The following is an 18,290-nucleotide window of genomic DNA, read 5'->3' as shown; positions in this document are numbered from 1 at the left end:
GTGGCCATTGGGCTTGGGCAAGTCAACTTACTCACATTAGAATTTTCTGTCACATTAGCTACAGCAGACTGCAATGAGGTGTGCACTTGGTTGTTCAATATGACACTCACATTTGCTGATGGTCTTCACTGGAAAATGGAGAGTCAGAAACTCTGAATCAGTACTTTTTATCCCTGCCTTTTATCACTGGGTCTTCAGGTGCAAACTAGGCAAAATTTATGCAGACTGGGGAACCTTGGAAATCTTGCTAGTTGGGGCTGGGCTTCTGGGATCTCTGCCATGTAGCTCTGGATGCCCATTTGTACTGGAAGGAAGTTGGAAACAGCGTTTCCAGCCCGGAGCTAATCCGCCAACCTTGTCGTATTTGTTCCCAAAAAATCGTTCTGCTTGTCTTTTGCAAATAACCAGGCCAGGGTTGCTATTCCACAGGAAAATTTGAAGAAGAAATACAAAGATTTCCTTTTGAGTCATCTTACAAGACAGTGGGTTGCTTGGCAGAGTGGAAGGGAGGCTGTGTTCCCCTTGGTGCCACAGATAGTTACATCAGCTTTGAGAACGGGGTAAGTTAAATCAGCAGTAAACAGAGTTTTGTGTAGATATGTCCCTGCTGAGACTGACAATGTTTAGCTATCTTGGTTGAAAAGTTGCTTCCCTTCCTGAAATAGTGACATTGTCATAGCCTTCCTAGATGTGGCCCCCTTTGCCACAGCACATATGTAAATTGGTGTCTGTGAGGTTTTAGTGACCTGTGATGTGACACAGCTCTAAAATGAAGAACAGACATACTCTAGTGGAGAGCAGTCTTTTAGCTGTGTGAAGTCATTCACTCCATGCTTACTGCTAGAGCAGTCATTAGAGGAATTGCATAGGTCAAGCACAAAAAATATCCATGATATATCTTCTGTTGTGGAAAAGTTTACAAGCAGCATATGAAGCCTGGCATAGTCTTCAGAGGAAGAGGAGAGAAGAAAACTTTGTCTGCCTGTCTAGGTGAACATCAAAGCAAATAATATGTTGCACGGGAAAACTAGTCTATTCATTTCACTGTACAAGAAACTCTCCACACAGGAATAAAAAATTAGCTCTGCCCAGCTACTCCAAATCTTGGAAACAAACTTAGAACCTGAAGGTGAAAGATAATAACAATTTTTTCCTTTCTAGAGAAACCAAATCAAAGACATTCCACATCAGATAGTTTTCAAGGACAAAAATTATTACTTATATTGTTAAAGGCCATGGGAAACCAAAATATCCAGATCATGAAATATGCATCATATAGCACAGAACATGCAATTTATTTCTATTTCTTGTCTCACAACAAATGAAGAAAAGGTGTATGGCATGGATATTCCAGAAACATCTGCAGGAAACAGAATTGGAAAACCATCAGAATTATTAATAAAAAATACAATGGCCCACAGGGCTCAAAAAAATGGTGATGAGCATGACAAATGATACACGGTTCTCAATTTGTGCACTGGGTCAGGTTTAGAAAAAAATCTGTTTTCCAAGCAAGTGCTGTAGAGAAAGCTTTTCAGTCCAATAACAGTTCAAGACGAAGTTTTTAACGGTTGAAGAAAGATAATTTTAAATACAGAATCTGCCTTTTACTAATAAAATTATTTGGCTTAGCAGGCATGTTTAAGTAAGACTGTCAACATATGCCCTAAACCTAAAAATAATTAATCCAACAGCAGAATTGCAGCAACTAGTAACAGTGTTTACAGGTGGAGAAGCACAGGAGATTCAAGTATGTGTTTGAGATTCAAAGACATTTGCTCCTGTCTCAGTGATGCTGATTAGCTCACCTCCAGAAACATATCACAGATCACATCGTTTAATAAAATATATTAGATTCAGACATAAAACTCAAGCCTTTGCCAAGTCTAAAGCCTTCAGACAGTCTCAAATCAAGCACATGCACTTAGCAGAGGAAAAACATCTGCTGTTTAAGTAGGGAAGAGACACACTAAGGTGAGATTGCATATCTAGGTTTTAGCCATGTTCATGTCACAATTGTTCAAAAGCTAGTTTTGACCCATAAATTTCATAAGAACTGTCAAACCTTTCCTACCAAAATTATACCACTGCATGTATTTAGTGGTAGGTGTATTAGACTCCAATTTTCAGATGTGATTTTGGCAGCAGAAGCAAACAAAGGCTCTCTCTTAACTGTCACACACAAATATTACTGAAAATGTGAGTGTCCAATGGTATAGGATTGTCAGCAAGCTGCATTCAGTATCAGGCTTTACCCTGAATGTCCTAGGTAAACTGAGAACAGTTTTGTCAGGGTTCGGGTAGAAGGTTTTTGCCAAGGCTTATCCAAGACAGCCTAAATACAGGTAAGTAGATTTTGCAATTGCTATCCTTGGGAAAAGTTAACATGTGTGTTAATAATTTTCTTTCCAAATCGGGAGGAATTTGAAGTTCATGTGATGAATCTGAGTTAAAAAATATTGGGAGGTGTCAACATCATTTTCTCTGTACCTGAAACATTTCATTCCAAGTGATTGCATTGACCCAAATGCTCTGTGATTAAATCCAACATTTAGCTGAGCTTTTTCCCTTGTGGACTGTGAATGTAAGGTACCCAACACCCCCTTTTTTTCCTCAATTTCCTCGCCTTCAATGTATCCTGGGCAGAGTGCTTTTTTCCACAACACATGTAGAGCATGTGCCTCTAGTGGTGAACCACCATTTGATTTGACGATATTTCCAATGGATTACAGAAATATTTAGGTTTTTTTCTGGGAGCACTGCAGAGAGTAGAGACTGAATTTGAAAAATGTCTTCCACAAGCAAGTGAGGTGCCACTGAAATGCAGCTAGTTGCTTTAAAATGAGTTGATATGACATGTTTAATTTTGATTTTTTTAAAAAAATAATCTTCTGATTCACGTGTAATCAATTTCATCTAAAATGTTCCAAATCTTAGCAATCTGAATGATCACAGAATGTAAAAAGACTACATTACTGACAGAAAAGACTGAGAAGTGTTGTTATTAAATGCTGCAAATACTTCAAGAATTAAACAACAGGGAGAGAGCACAGCTATTGAGCTAGCAAAAACAAACCGGAATGGAAACTAAAGCAAATAAATACAAACTGTCCAAAATAAATGAAAGCCGTAAATTGGAGGACAGTATGAGGTGTTACTTCCAATAGGTGCAGCAGGTGTAGGAAATCCAGCTCTTTTAAAGATGGAGTGGTATACACACTCGTGAAAAGAGTTTGTTGTTTATCACAGAATTGTAGAACAGCCCGGGTTGGAAGGGACCTCGAAAGATCATCTGGTCCAACCTTTTATGGGAAAGGGAGCCCAGATGAGATTATCTAGCACCCTGTCCAACTGCAGCTTTAAAAACTCCAGTGCTGGAGCCTCTGCCACATCGCTGGCGAGGTTGCTCCAGTGAGTGATTGTTCTCAAGATAAAAAAAATGCTTTCTTATACCAAAATGAAATGGCACCAAACAACTTTATGACACTAAGTAACTTCATAAATAAAGATCCCAGTGTATCGATTGCCAAAGCTGGCTTACTCTTTCTCTCTTTCTTAATGAAAAAAATGGAGGGTATAAACTCAGTCTCCCAAGAAAATTGCATTTTTGTGGAAGCTGAATTTCCTTTTGGGAAAGCCATTCTTACATCTTAGTCTTTGAGATAGCTTCAAAACAGGCAGCACAACCTCAAGCTCTCTAATCCTTATCAGTAAAATGCAGCTAGTGAATCTTTCTTTCTACTCCCCTAACCTTTTCACATGACTTTTCAAGGTGGATGAAGACATACTTTAGGTGTCTATTTCCTGGTGTGTTCAATCAGAGTTAAATGTCAAAATACACCTGAAACCCTGGCATGTTTTCTTATAGACGTCTCTTACTGTGTATACTTACATTAACTCACTTGACATCACAGATTTCAGAGACGTCCTAGAGGCAACACTGCTGAACAGAATCCCAGTGTGATCACACTGTCAGAGGTCCTTTATACCAGTAACCTTGGGCAGGCACTGTGGCTATTACTTTTAAAGAAACAATGGTTAGTAAGTGTCGTTCGTGATCACTTTAGCATCAATACTTACAGCTGCTTTCTGGGTCTTGTAGCTTTGCATCTGTTGCAGCTTCTTTGCCTCAAATACTCTGCACATACTCACAGAACTGAGGAAGACAATTCTGGCAAGATCTAATAAGCTGTTACTGGTTTTGCTAAGCAAGTCAAGTTGCTTAGTGTTTTTTCCCTGTAGAGGTAGAAGTACTCGGGTATGTCTGATGTTGCTCTCAGAACAAGCTGCTCAGATAATGTCATTGCTACTAAAAAATGTCAAGGACATACTTACGTCTAAGTTGAAATTCTCTTCATTAAAATGAATAATTGGCTCATCTTTGAGCAAACTGTATAATTGGCTGTCTCTGTGCAAAGCCCTTGCTGTTCTCTTTTAAAAAAGAAACACACTCTTCTTAGTGCCCAAAACATAGATCCCAGCCACTGTGAAGGTGACTCTAGTACTTCAGACAAACTAATATTGGCTAACCCTGACTTCATGCTGGCAGGTTTCCATCTCCATAATAAAGTTCACTAGTCAAGGGCTTCTGAGCATTTCATTTTGAACTGTATATAGAGGGCTGACTTTGTTCCACTGTTAAAAAGAGAAAAAAAGAACAGTCCTACAAAGCAGGACAATTCAATTATATCTTTAACCTCAGGTGAAGAAAAATTCTGAAGTTATCTTTCCAACTCCAGAGAAAAAATGCTGCAAATTTGATTTTTAATCTCCTGACATCAGAATAAATTAAAGCATTGTTGTTGTCCTGAAGAGAATGGAGCATGAAAATGGTACGACAAGCTGCGTGAATTCAGTACATCGGATGTGTGTCCCACACTTAAACATAACACACGATTGATTTAAATGGAGCCCTGGAAACACAGACAACAGCAGTAATTCCTAGATGCCACACAAGCCAGTCTAGGACACCAATCCACAGGACATGACTCTGGTGCTCTGGATTCAGCCCTTACCCACCATCCTGCAGGCAGGTCTGAGGCTGAATGCTCGTTTTAGTGCCACAGAGCCCAGAGGGCCCAGACACAGTCTGCACGCAACGCCACAACAACTGACAGGCAAATGTGTGCAAAAATTCACTGTGTACCCTGAAGGACTGTTTAGTAAAACTGTGCTGCAGTTTGTGGCTTATAGCAATCACGTAGAAAGGCCTCATCCTTCCCAGAGAGGCTGTGAGCGATCCCTTCCAGAGGGCAGTTTAGTGCCTTAGAAGTTCCCAACAGGAGCAGGCGCCCATCCCTCCCCACACAGTACATTTCGAAAGCAGCTCAGCAACAGACACAAACTTCAGAAATTACAAAGAACAGCATACCTAATTAACACTCCCATGAATCATTAAGAACTTACTTTAGCTAAGTTTCAAAAGGCTGCTAGAACACAGGAAATTTTTTTCAAGATGCTCACTTTTATTTTTGTTATAAATTTCCAGCCGAAATCTAGCTCTTTTTGACACAGCCCTTAATGATGTCAGAAGCGAGGCACTGTGCGCTGCCACCCTGGGAAGAGAAGCTTCATAAGAAGTGTAGATAGCTATTCAGCTATTAGCTGATCATCTGTTAATTCTAGATTAAGAACATTCATTGATGTGTGTACTGTCCAAATATTTCTTAAACCTTTTTACTGTTTGACATTGAGGGGAATTTAGCCAATTTACTAGTGAGCAATTGATTTTCACAGCTGACATTTTTTGAGCCCTTGCTTGACTGCTTGTTCACCTGCAGGACAGGGAGAAGGACATTTGTGGAGCCTGGGGTTTATTTGCACAGTGTCCAGTGAAATGAAACCTTCCCCTGTGACTGTGAGCAATAAACACCAACAGAAAAGGAAAGGTAAGTCTCAGGTTGTGCTGTGCAGTATCTACATTTATAGCTACATAAAAATCAAAGCGCATCCACACAGAATCCCTTTCAGAGGTGGAGGACCACACAAAACCCCTCTATAATCTCCTTTACAAAACCAATTGATTTTCAGAATTTAGCATTCCAAAAAGCACAAGTATCTTGTGGGAACAGACACTATCACTCCTGACACAACTTGACTTCACTGAGTAGCAATATTGATGGCTTAGAACAAAGGAAAAATTAAAGAATATTTAAATCAGAAAGGGCCCAGTGAGGCATGTAATTGGGAGAAAACTGCTGATGAATGTCCACTGTATCAGTGGCAGGAAAGGGCATTGTTTTAATGATTTACATGAATGAGAAAAGACAACTTGATAATTGCCAGAAGTACACTTGGGTAAAAAGCTGGAAAGAAATTGTTAGAAAAGCACAGGAGTCAACTCAGAAATTTAAAAAGGCAAACTAAGAAAGACCATTTCTGCCTGATTTCTTGGATATATAAAGGAAAGTGGGACTTAATTTATGGGGAAATTTAAGATGTTCACATTTGTTCATTAAAAGCAAAGCCTACACATGCAGTCACAGTTTATGCTAAGACTGGGAATGCAGAAAGCTGTAGCCCATGGCACAGATTTCCAAACAGTGCCAGAGCCCATCAACAATTTCAGTCAGGGAAATGTGAGCCTCTGCTGAAAATCTAGTACCTGATTAGCACCCTGTCCAACCCAGTGGTATCTTCAGAGACTATGGGAGATGTCCTGCCTGTAAATGTACATTTTCAGCCTAAGGGCCTCTGCACTGAGGTCTCACAGAGACAACTGGCAAGATATTTAGTAAGACCTTCATGTTCCGTAAACACGCACACAGAGGCTTTTTAGAATGCAACAGCAATGAGTGTACAGGACTCCACAGAGTAGCTTTTCAATACTTCTTTCAAACCAATTATGAAAGAACAAGTTGTCAGAGCCAAACTTTTATAAAAACATGTTTTTGTTCTTAAAAGATGTACTTTTAAATGTCTACTAAAATATAGTTATAAATAATTCTGCCCAGTTTTCTGATTTCTGTCCTATTTCCAAGACATGAGATAAGACACAAGTGCTTTTACCTACTGTGGGATTTCGCCTAGAGTCCTGTGAATATCAGAATTAGAGAATACTTATGTACTAAGTGGAGGTGTACACGGCACCGGGCTTGCTGGCGACAAACGGAGTCCAGCTATCTCAAAGAGGAAAAAGGATTCTTGGCTAAGAGCTGGCAGGGCTCATTGAGAGGTCTTTAAATCAGGTTCGAAGGGGGAAGGGGACATCGCCCAGCTCACTAGGGATGAGCCCAGGCATGGCATGTCAGTGTCAGGGGTGAGATCAACAGCCCATCTCAAGTGCGTCTACACCAATGCACGTAGCATGGGCAATAAACAGGAGGAGCTGGCAGCCATTGCACAGCAGGATGGCTACGACTTGGTCGCCATAACAGAAACCTGGTGGGACAGCTCGCATGACTGGCATGCTGCTATGGATGGCTACAGACTCTTTAGGAAAGACAGGCCAACAAGGAGAGCTGGTGGAGTTGCTCTGTATTTAAGGGAGCAACTGGAATGCATTGAGCTTTGGCTGGGGACTGATGAAGAAGGACTCGAGAGCTTATGGGTTAAAATTAAGGGACAGCCTCATATGGGTGATGTTATTGTGGGTGTGTACTACAGGTCACCTGACCAGAATGAGGAAGTTGATGAGGCCTTCTACAAGCAGCTGCAAGCAGCCTCACAGTCACAGGCCCTGGTTCTCATGGGGGACTTCAACCACCCTGACATCAGCTGGGAAGACCACACAGCTAGGCACACGCAACCCAGGAGGTTCCTGCAGAGCATCGATGATAACTTTCTGATGCAAGTGGTGGAGGAACCAACAAGGAAAGGCGCTCTGCTGGACCTTGTACTAACAAACGAGGAGGGACTGGTGGAGGATGTGAAGGTTGGAGGTAGACTTGGCTGCAGCAACCATGAAATTATGGAGTTCAGGATTCAGCGTGGACGAAGCAGGGCGATAAGTAGGATCAAAACCTTGCACTTCAGGAGAGCTAGCTTTGGCCTCTTCAAGGAGCTACTGGGAGGAATCCCGTGGGCCAGGGCTCTCGAAGGCAGGGGGGTCCAAGAGTGCTTATCGCTCTTTAAACATCACTTCCTCCACACTCAGGACTGGTGCATCCCCCTGAGAAAGGAATCTAGAAAAAGAGGCAGGAGACCAGCATGGATGAACAAGGAGATTCTAGCGGAGCTCAGGCAGAAGAGAAAGGTCCATGGAATGTGGAAAGAGGGACAGGCCACTTGGGAAGAGTACAGGAATGTTTTCAGAGCATGCAGAGATGCAACGAGGAAAGCCAAGGCCTACCTGGAATTGAAGCTGGCAAGGGATGTCAGAAACAACAAGAAGGGCTTCTTTAACAACATCAGCAGCAAATGGAAGCCTAGGGACCATGTGGGGCCGCTGTTGAATGAGGTGGGTGTCCTGGTGACGGAGGATACAGAAAAGGCAGAGCTACTGAATGCCTTCTTTGCTTCAGTCTTCAGTGCCAAGGCAGGCCCTCAGGAATCCCAGGCACTGGAGGTAAAATAAGAAGCCCACAGAGAGGATGACTTTCCCTTGGTCGAGGAGGACTGCGTGAGGGATCGCTTAAGCAGTCTGGACGTCCACAAATCCATGGGCCCCGATGGAATGCACCCACGAGTGCTGAGGGAGCTGGTGGATGTCATGGCTGAGCCACTCTCCATCATCTTTGAAAGGTCCTGGAGGACAGGAGAGGTGCCCGAGGACTGGAGGAAAGCCAGTGTCACTCCAATCTTCAAAAAGGGCAAGAAGGAGGACCCAGGGAACTACAGGCCAGTCAGCCTCACCTCTATCCCAGGAGAGGTGATGGAGCAGCTTATCCTGGAGGTCATCATCAAGCAAGTGGAGGAAAAGAAGGTTATCAGGAGTAGTCAGCATGGATTCACCAACGGGAAATCATGCCTGACCAATCTGATAGCTTTCTGCGATGGCACGACTGGCTGGGTAGATGAAGGGAGAGCAGTGGACGTTGTCTACCTTGACTTCAGCAAGGCTTTCGACATTCTCTCCCATAGCATCCTCCTAGGGAAGCTCAGGAAGTGTGGGCTGGATGAGTGGTCAGTGAGGCGGATCGAGAACTGGCTGAATGGCGGAACTCAGAGGGTTGTCGTCAGCGGCGCTGAGTCTAGTTGGAAGCCTGTAACTAGTGGTGTCCCCCAGAGGACAGTACTCAGCCTAAGCCTGTTCAACTTCTTCATCAATGACCTGGATGAAGAGTTAGAGTGTACCCTCAGCAAGTTTGCTGATGACACAAAACGGAGAGGAGTGGTGGATACACTAGCAGGCTGTGCTGCCATTCAGCAAGACCTGGACAGTCTGGAGAGCTTGGCAGAGAGGAACCTGATGAAATTCAACAAGGGGAAGTGAAGGGTCCTGCACCTGGGGAGGAACAACCCCATGCATCAATACAGGCTTGAGGCGGACCTGCTGGAAAGCAGCTCTGTGGAGAGTGACCTGGGTGTCCTGGTGGATGACAGGTTAACCATGAGCCAGCAGTGTGCCCTGGCTGCCAAGAAAGCCAATGGGATCCTGGGGTGCATCAAGAAGAGTATGGACAGTAGGTCGAGGGAGGTTCTCCTTCCCCTCTACACTGCCCTGGTGAGGCTCCATCTGGAGTACTGTGTCCAGTTCTGAGCTCCCCAGTTCAAGAAAGATGAAGAGCTACTGGAGGGAGTCCAGCAGACAGCTACAAGGATTATGAGGGGACTGGAGCATCTGTCCTACGAGGAGAGGCTGAGGGAGCTGGGCTTGTTCAGCCTGAAGAAGAGAAGGCTGAGAGGGGACCTAATAAATGCTTATAAATATCTTAAGGGTGGGTGTCAGGAGGATGGGTCCAGACTCTTTTCAGTGGTGCCCAGCGACAGGACAAGGGGCAACGGGCACAAATTGAAGCACAGGAAGTTCTGTCTGAACATGAGGAAGAACTTCTTCCCTCTGAGGGTGACGGAGCACTGGAACAGGCTGCCCAGGGAGGTTGTGGAGTCTCCTTCTCTGGAGATATTCAAGTCCCATCTGGACGCGGTCCTGTGCAGCCTGCTGTAGGTGACCCTGGTTCGGCAGGGGGTTTGGACTAGATGACCCACAGAGGTCCCTTCCAAACCCTAACACTCTGTAATTCTATGATTCTGTAAAGCCAGGTTCCCATGCTGCAGACAAATGGGATTACTCAGGGGGCCTTTTGGTTTTCCACTGGCCTCCCTAGTCTCTGAACTGCCCAATTTTTTTACTTAGTTAAGAACTTCAGCACCTGCAAGTGGTTGAAGTAGGCTGTTTTGTCTACCTATTTTTAGACCTTATGCTCATACACAGCAAGAAATCAGTGACTACTTATCAGAATGAAATTAGGTAGGGTACAGTAATCTTACTCACAGACTCCTTCTGTGATGAGGAATTGCACCTTCCACCATCACTGTCAGAGCAGCTTGAATTCCACATGTCAGCAAAGGCTTAGCACACTTCCAGGTATGTTCAGGTTTTCTGTTCATCCTCAGCCCCACAGACAAGGGAAAGTAATCTCATGAGAAAGACTGGATAAGGAGTAGTCACAAAATTTTAAATCCCTTGCAAAAATCTTCCTACATCCATGGTGTTCTAACATGGAAACAACAGCATATTAGGCTGGTCTAAGTACTTTCTGGACCACCTTATTGCCTCTGACTTATTTCCAATGCAGGATGAGGAATAGTCTCAACACTCAGCTCAGCAGGGTCATTCATATAACACGTCCAGCTTTGATCAGCCATAAATACATCACTACCCAGCAGACCCCAATCTGCAGAGGTCACACATTAGGATCTGCAGTTACTTCCTTGTCACTGTGTGTGTTTTAAAGTCTGTCCCTCTTCTCTACAAGTACAGCAACTCCACAGGCAAAATGCCAGAACACCAGTATTTTTTAACTTCATTTTCTGTCATAGGGAATGCCAAATACCTTATCATCAGCAAAACTATTTTTCAGAGTCTGGCTATAGTAAGGGATCTCTCCTACACTTTATATAATACTAAATGCCAGCTGCCATGTGGTTTTGCCATGTACCTCTTGGAGGGCAGGTGTCACACCGGTGACATTCTCCCGTGAATCTACTGGCAGACCTGAGTGGTAGAGGAGGAAAAGGCACTCTAAGCCATCCACCATAGACCAGGAAGCACTCCAGAAGTCGCATTTTCTGTAACCACGAGGGCCTGGTGCAGTTTCTTTTTAAGGTCCTCTGAAAATCTGAGTGGGGAAAGGGGGTGTAAAAAGGGAATTAATCACTTTTCTGGAACAATCATGTCCTTTTCAGAGACAAGTGAGCAACAGCAGCCAGCAGTTCCCAGTAATAGTTTCAGGAGAGGTATAGCTCCAAGTTGCATTCATTTACAAAATGCGCTTAACGTTTGGTTGGCTTTTGGTAAGAGTAGACATGTTCTGAAATGTGTATATCAGGCAGCCAAGCCCTACGAGCATCTGTCAGGGTACTCAACACTGCTGCTCCTGTCCTGGCTAACCCTGCTTTTTCCTGGGACTCTGGAAAGAAAAGTGGACAGCTTGACGACACAGCTCTTTGTTGATACAGTGACTGGAGAATACCCATCATATTGCAATGATGAGGAGGAACCTTGCAAAACCTTTTTCTTTCACCCCAAACCATTCTGCAGAAGTAGACATGACAAGGTAAAGCAGATTTCAGCAATCAGTTCTGCTTTAGTGTTTCTGTCGCACAATACGAAGCACTGTCTATGACCCTTCTAAACATAGAATTGCAAGAACCATTATAATTGCAAGGACAGACTTCAAGCTACTGCTGTTGTACAAATACCATGTACATTAATCATTGACTGTGCCTCATGATCACTTCTAGCACTATGGAAAGCCATAGCAAATACCAGTTGCAATTTGAAGAATCTGGAACATATGTCTTAAGTAATTGAAGTTGTTGAGAAATCTTGTTTTTTCTGAAGCTACAAAAGATGGCTGAAACCTTCAGGGTGAACTATGAAAGTGACACCAAAAGAGGTCATGGAAGTTACAGCACACTACTGTTGCTATGTGTATTAGCAGGACTTTAATTTGTACCTTGAAGCTGTCTAATTGACTATGCATAATATTCACCTATAAGCCAGTTGCTCACCTGTACTGTCCCTAGTTACAAATAACTCCTCTGATATGCAGTAATAACCCACATATTGCTGTTGCAAACAGATACACCCAGATTAATGTGGAACATGAGACGCTACTTTTATATTGCATGACCTGCTTTCCCATTTCCTCGTGGGAGCTATTTATGATTGTTAGAGGCACTTTTTCATGGGACCATACAGAATCGGACATAACACTCCTGTATTACAGCATGTGTTCTGGACTTAACAGCAAGAAATTCTGGATCTTCTTGATTTGACGGAAAGTGAGCTTGCTTGTTTTGTTTGGTTACAGGATGTTCATAAACCACCAATATGAAGTTGCTGTGAAAAAAGGGAAATGCAATTTTGGAACGTATCAGATGAAGTATTTCCACTAGAGATAAGTAACTTCTCTTCAAGATCTAAAGAACAGCCGCAGAAATGGATTCACAGCATAATCAAGAGAGAGTAGAGGCTTTTTAATTGGAGGAAACCAGAAAAAAATTGGCAGTTGAATCAAAGAAACATCATCTCAAGCACCCATAGGTACAAGTCGTTTATGAATAAACACAGGCTCAAAAATAGAGATTTTTGAGCGTTGGCTCTAACAGAGCCTGTTGGTAGGAGCTGTGAGAACAAAGACAGTGTTAGATCTAGATGTTATCAACTATGTATATAAATAGTAATTTGATCTGTTTAGGAAGTGAGTTTGTAACTTAGCAACAATAGCAGAGGACTTGACTCAGTAAGGAAAGAGATCGCTCTCAGTCCTACAGCTATTACATTATGGCAGAGCAGTTAGTTTAGATACACATCCTGTACTAGATAATGGAATTTAGCGTACAACCACTAACTTTTAAAAGCATCTCAAGGGAACTTCTACATCTATACTGGCATTTTCATGTAAGCCAAAGATTTTAATTTTGTGTACATGTAACATTTGCACATATAGCACAGAGCTGCCGAAGAGGACAAGTAAAAAGAAAGAGAGACTCAGACACTGCTGTTGACAGCATGGACAGTGGTCCTTCTCAGTGCAATCTGCAGTTATAAGCAGACAGACTCTGCAAAAGGAGAACTCCTCCTGTGAAGGGCAAGCCCTTGCATGGACATTCTGTCTCTGTCAAAGACAGAATAAAGGGCTACACGAACTATCGGTCTAACCATGCAGGGTTCTTGTGCCTGTAAACAAGAAATTTGCAGCCTTTATACAAAGCACTGCTGTGCAGATTCTACAGTTCCCATGTTTTGCAATCAGGAGATTTCCCTGAAAAATCAGTAAGAGTTATTATGCTTGATGAAGTACAAACAACTCTATAAAATCCTCAGTAAAACCAGGCTCCGGGGTTTTCAAATTCATGATATCAGTCCTGCAAAGTGTGAGAGGTAAGATCCTTTATTTTTACTCTATCTTTCCAGTTCTTCCAAGACTGAAAGATTAAAAAGACAAAAGCAACACCCACCACCCACCCCAAAAGAACTGGTCACCTATGGTGAATCTAAGATTGTTTCCAAGAAATCTTTTACAGAGTTAAAAGCTAAAAGCAGCAAAGGGGAGATTTATTTTCCACAAGGTTGGTAGCTGGCTGACTGCCATGCAGTCAATCATTTGAGGAATAAGATCTAAAATTCTGAGAAAGACTCATCCTCCATATCCACTTATCTCAAAAGTATCCCATTATGAACCTGTGCCGCAGTTAAGGAAATATACCAAGAGCAACAAAAAACAGGCGCTCAGATTCTAGTGTTCCATGCAGGAAACAAACGCACTGAAAACCCTTTTACAACCCATAAGCTCTGCACAACTGCAGGTTCTTGGCTTCTACAAGCAGCTTTCAGTTTGGAAATAAATCCACTTCACTGTTTAATAAAACTGAAAATAAATTGAAGAGCTAAGTGAATACTGCAGCATTTATCTGAAGTTTTTATCTCAGAAGCAGCATTCACAGCTGAAACATTTTATGAACAAAACTTTTGCCCAGATACCGCATTTCTCGTAGCTAATACATCTGTGATACTTCATACACTTCTCAGCATCGATGTATGTGGAATAATAGGTTTACACCTGTTCCTGAGACATGTGACCAACATGTTCTGACATGTGAACAAAATTTGCTTTAATGGAACAAGAGAAAAACTAAAGAGAAGGAAAGAGTTGCTTTACTGTTTTCTTTTCTGACTCTTCTATCATTTGCTTGGAGTAGATTGTATTCATAGGAAATGGAGAAAACAAATATGAGAATAAATTTGCTTACGTTATTTACAACATTTAGATATCCTTATGCTGACTTGTTAGTGTATTATTGCTAGCATATAAGCCCAAAGCAACACAAGAGCCAATACTGAGCTCTGCAGAGACAATAAAATGCTTCCCAGGTATCCTTGAAGATCCAAATGAGATTGCTTACATTGTGAACAGGTTTGACAGCAGAGATAAAACAGACACAGTTAGTAGCTGGGAACCTGAGGTCTATGTTAATGATACGTCAAATAGTAGTGTAAAGTTTCCCCTGTAGGTGGTCAGGCAGATGAAACACTATAAATTAGCAAAAAAAGAACTCTGATTTGAGTGTTCCCTTTATTCCTGTCTTATCATCTCATGTGGAATTAATCTTCCACGAGGAGAACTGTGCAGAAGCAAAGTCAGAATGGCGTGCCTTAAAGCCTTTTTGAAACCTCTCTATAGATCTGCACTTTATGCAAGAAATATTCCCTGTTACAAGCCTGACTAACCTCTTTATGTCACTAATATTCTGGTATTTTATCTTATTCCTTAATTAACTGACTTATAAATCCAGCTTTTAAAGCAAACTAGTCAAGTATGAAGGAATTAGAAGGGCTTTTTTTTTTCATATGTAGACACTTGCTAATCATTATACCTTCTCGCAACCCCTGGCCAAGTCTGCATTTTCATTGTTAGTCTCTGCATCTCAGGAGTTAAAGATGCTACTTTAGATCAAGTTGAAAATAAGGTGACTTTTTTAAAAAACATTTGAAATGGAGCTGCATGCTTTGAACAAGCATAGCAACCTTTTCCTTTCACCTCAGTTTTACAGCTACTGAGATGTAGCTATTAATTGATCTCTTTCTCTGGCCTTTAATAAAACTTAGCTCTATTGTGTGCCTGGAAGAATAGCTCTTAGAATAATTTCCAATTGCTTTTTACTCTAAAACATGCTCTGATTAATTAGCAGTTGGTTTACATAATTTGCTGGACTGTGTTTTTAGTTTACGACAATTAATTTTTCTTTCAACAGATGGATGCTAGTATATTGCACAGCCTCGAAAACTTCTATTATGGTGCATCTACCTAAATGAAATCCAGCTTCATTTCACCTACATTTTCCAGGTGGTGCAATGCTTTGATTATTTGGTATTTGGATTATAATCTTATCTTCTTTACATACTTAGAATTGTTCTGCGAAATTTCTGCCTGATGTTCAGATTATGGCTAGGAACATTGAGCTTAGGAATCAGCCTCTTTTGCATTAACACAAAAGATGAGAAATTTAATGCCTTAACATCTTGAATTGCTACTTAAGTAAAAAGCAAGATGGTTGTATAATTTTCATACTTGTAAATACCTTTTTGCTACATTAAATACTTCAGTGCATCTTTTTAAAGCATGCTGGTTAGTCTCACTTCGGACTTCCAAATTAAAATAGAAATATTATTCTACGTTCTTAGACTGATCTGATAAATTTAAATTTAAATCTGGGCAGTTGCCTTCTAGCTCCAATACAGCCACCGTTAAAAAAAGCCAAATACCCTCAATTCTTCACTATTGCAGGAGAGGGAAACCAGTGATGAGAAATTCTGACACTGTGGGCTCCGGGAAACAGCTGGGTAATCCAGCAGGGAAAGATGCAGGAGTCTCTGCACTGAGGTAGCCAAGAAAGTGTACCTCTGATCTTGCCTGACCCTAACCAGCTCTGAGCTGTCTGAGCCCACATGTCCCCCAGCACTCTGCACCTGCGAGGACTTACTCATTCAAGAGCAATCTCAGACCTGAGTTTATTCTGTGGATTTGTGTGGTGTCTAGATCTTCCTAGATCTAGATCTTTCTAGATGTTCCCAGTCTTGAGAACCAGGGGCAGAAATAGCCATAATGTCAGTCACGGGGAAGGGGCTGCACAGGAGTGTCCCCTTCATCTTCCTGGCCCTGAAGATATAGATTTGTCTCCACGGCAGGACCTGCTGGAGGACCTGAATAGAGACTACGGCACTGTGCTGCAGCTAGGGACTATGTGAATTATTACCAGTTCAGGACAAAAATCAAGAAACAAAGGCTAATGTACTCTTTACTCCATAAAATGCTTTCCCCAAGACATCTGTGTCGGACACAAGTCCAGAGTTGAGATTTACTCTATATCTAGAGCAGTGTAAGTACTTTGTGGACAGGAGCTAGAACACCCTGTAGAGTGAGTCGCTGTGGGGGCAGAATGGCTCTTCATCACCCTTCATCCTCAGTTAGTCCAAAGTCTAGCCAAATCTTCCAACATTGACAGCAGATTGGAGCCTCTATCATGGCCCTACACCTACTGAACTGAGAGCTAAAAAAAAAAAAAAAAGAACAAATATGAACCCCTCCCCACTGTGAATCAGAGCAATGCTAGTGCAAGAAAAATAGTGGGAAGAGTAGAAATACCCAGCTAAAACCACTTCTTCACAGAAGCAATCATTCTCAGCAGCCTCAGAGACTACCGGAGAGAGGTACTAGTACATTCAGATCCATCATCTGCCCCATCTTCAGCATTTTACAGGCTGGAAGCTTTGTGTGCAAATGAGGAGAGCAAGAAGAGCTGTGCAGCTGGTGTTCTGCCGTGTCCCTGTAGACAGCTGATATTCTCCTCATCTCCACGTACAGAACCGGTAGCACTTGTTGTGACACTTACAGAGCACTGCTATAAAACAGGGTTCCTGTAGGGGAAAGGCAGAACAGACACGATATTGGTTATTACTAAGCATCAATAACTGAACTAGAAAAACATTTTGTTTTACTGTTATAAAACTCACTCAGTGTTGGTGGAGACACTGTGGAGTCTACACAAGATAATTTACCTCAGCACTCAGGAAAAAAGGAACTGAATGTTCATAATCTCACCTCACCTTATGGAAAATTCTGAGTCTAAATACAAAAATGCACAAAAGGACAGAGGGAGTTCTCACACGCCCATAAATTTCACCTTAATACCTTAAGGTCAGCTGTACAAGAGGAGTTACCCAAAGGAAAATGACGTCTATAATTGCTAAAACTGGGTGTGAGTCATTGTGAATTCCCCAGACATTTCTGCGTGGCTAAGTCAGTCACAGACACTGGCCTACACTGCACTTCGCTGAGTCAGAGTCGTCTGTTCTAAAACTGGAAATGATGGTGGATGACACGCTAACAATTTTTTTTGTCCCACCCTAGGCCTTGACGGCTTCTGTCCTTCACGTCCCTGTTCTGTATTTCTATTTCTGTCCCACATGAACATCAGGATAAACTGGTATTGAAGCTACAGGTGATTACTTGCTATCCAAGTGCCTGAGCACTCACCTAACAACAAGAATATTAGACACCAAAGAAGTGCAAATTTAGGGCACTTATCCTGTCGGTAGTATCGTGCTGTGTCTCTGGGATGTCCCTGCAATTTCCAGGTAGAAGTTTATGCTCGTAGCATCCTTGTTGCTGATGACTAACCTGTCTGTAAAAGAGGCGTAATGAAGGTTCATCTACTCTGATTATAACTACATATGCCATTTTTACAGTATTCAAATCTGTGGCTATACAGCCACTAAAGAGCTGGCTGTTCCAGGCACTTCTGTTTGCAGAAGCCTGATGTGACAGGAGAACACCACCAACAGATTTATTACAGAAATCAACATACACATTGGCTAATGCTGATAGCTTGCTTTCCTTCCGTGTTCACAGAGCATCCTCACAGAGCACTGGAAGACCAGCTGAGTATATGGATTAAAACACCTCCGCACTCAAATGCTCTGCTGAATTGAGCCTGGACAAATGTCCTCAGACCCCCCGTACCCACCTCTCAAGCACATCATTTACTTTCAAGGATGTAGATGTAATAAAACCCAAATCTGTCTTGTTCCACTGTGTCTTAGGTAACTGAATGCCTTAGCCTTAGTAATGCTAAGAGTTTATTACTTACAACTCTGTAACCTTTTACATAAGCCACTGAGG

Source organism: Opisthocomus hoazin, chromosome 7 (assembly GCF_030867145.1).
Source record: "Opisthocomus hoazin isolate bOpiHoa1 chromosome 7, bOpiHoa1.hap1, whole genome shotgun sequence".
NCBI lineage: Eukaryota > Metazoa > Chordata > Aves > Opisthocomiformes > Opisthocomidae > Opisthocomus > Opisthocomus hoazin.
Note: the sequence above shows the minus strand (reverse complement) of the source record.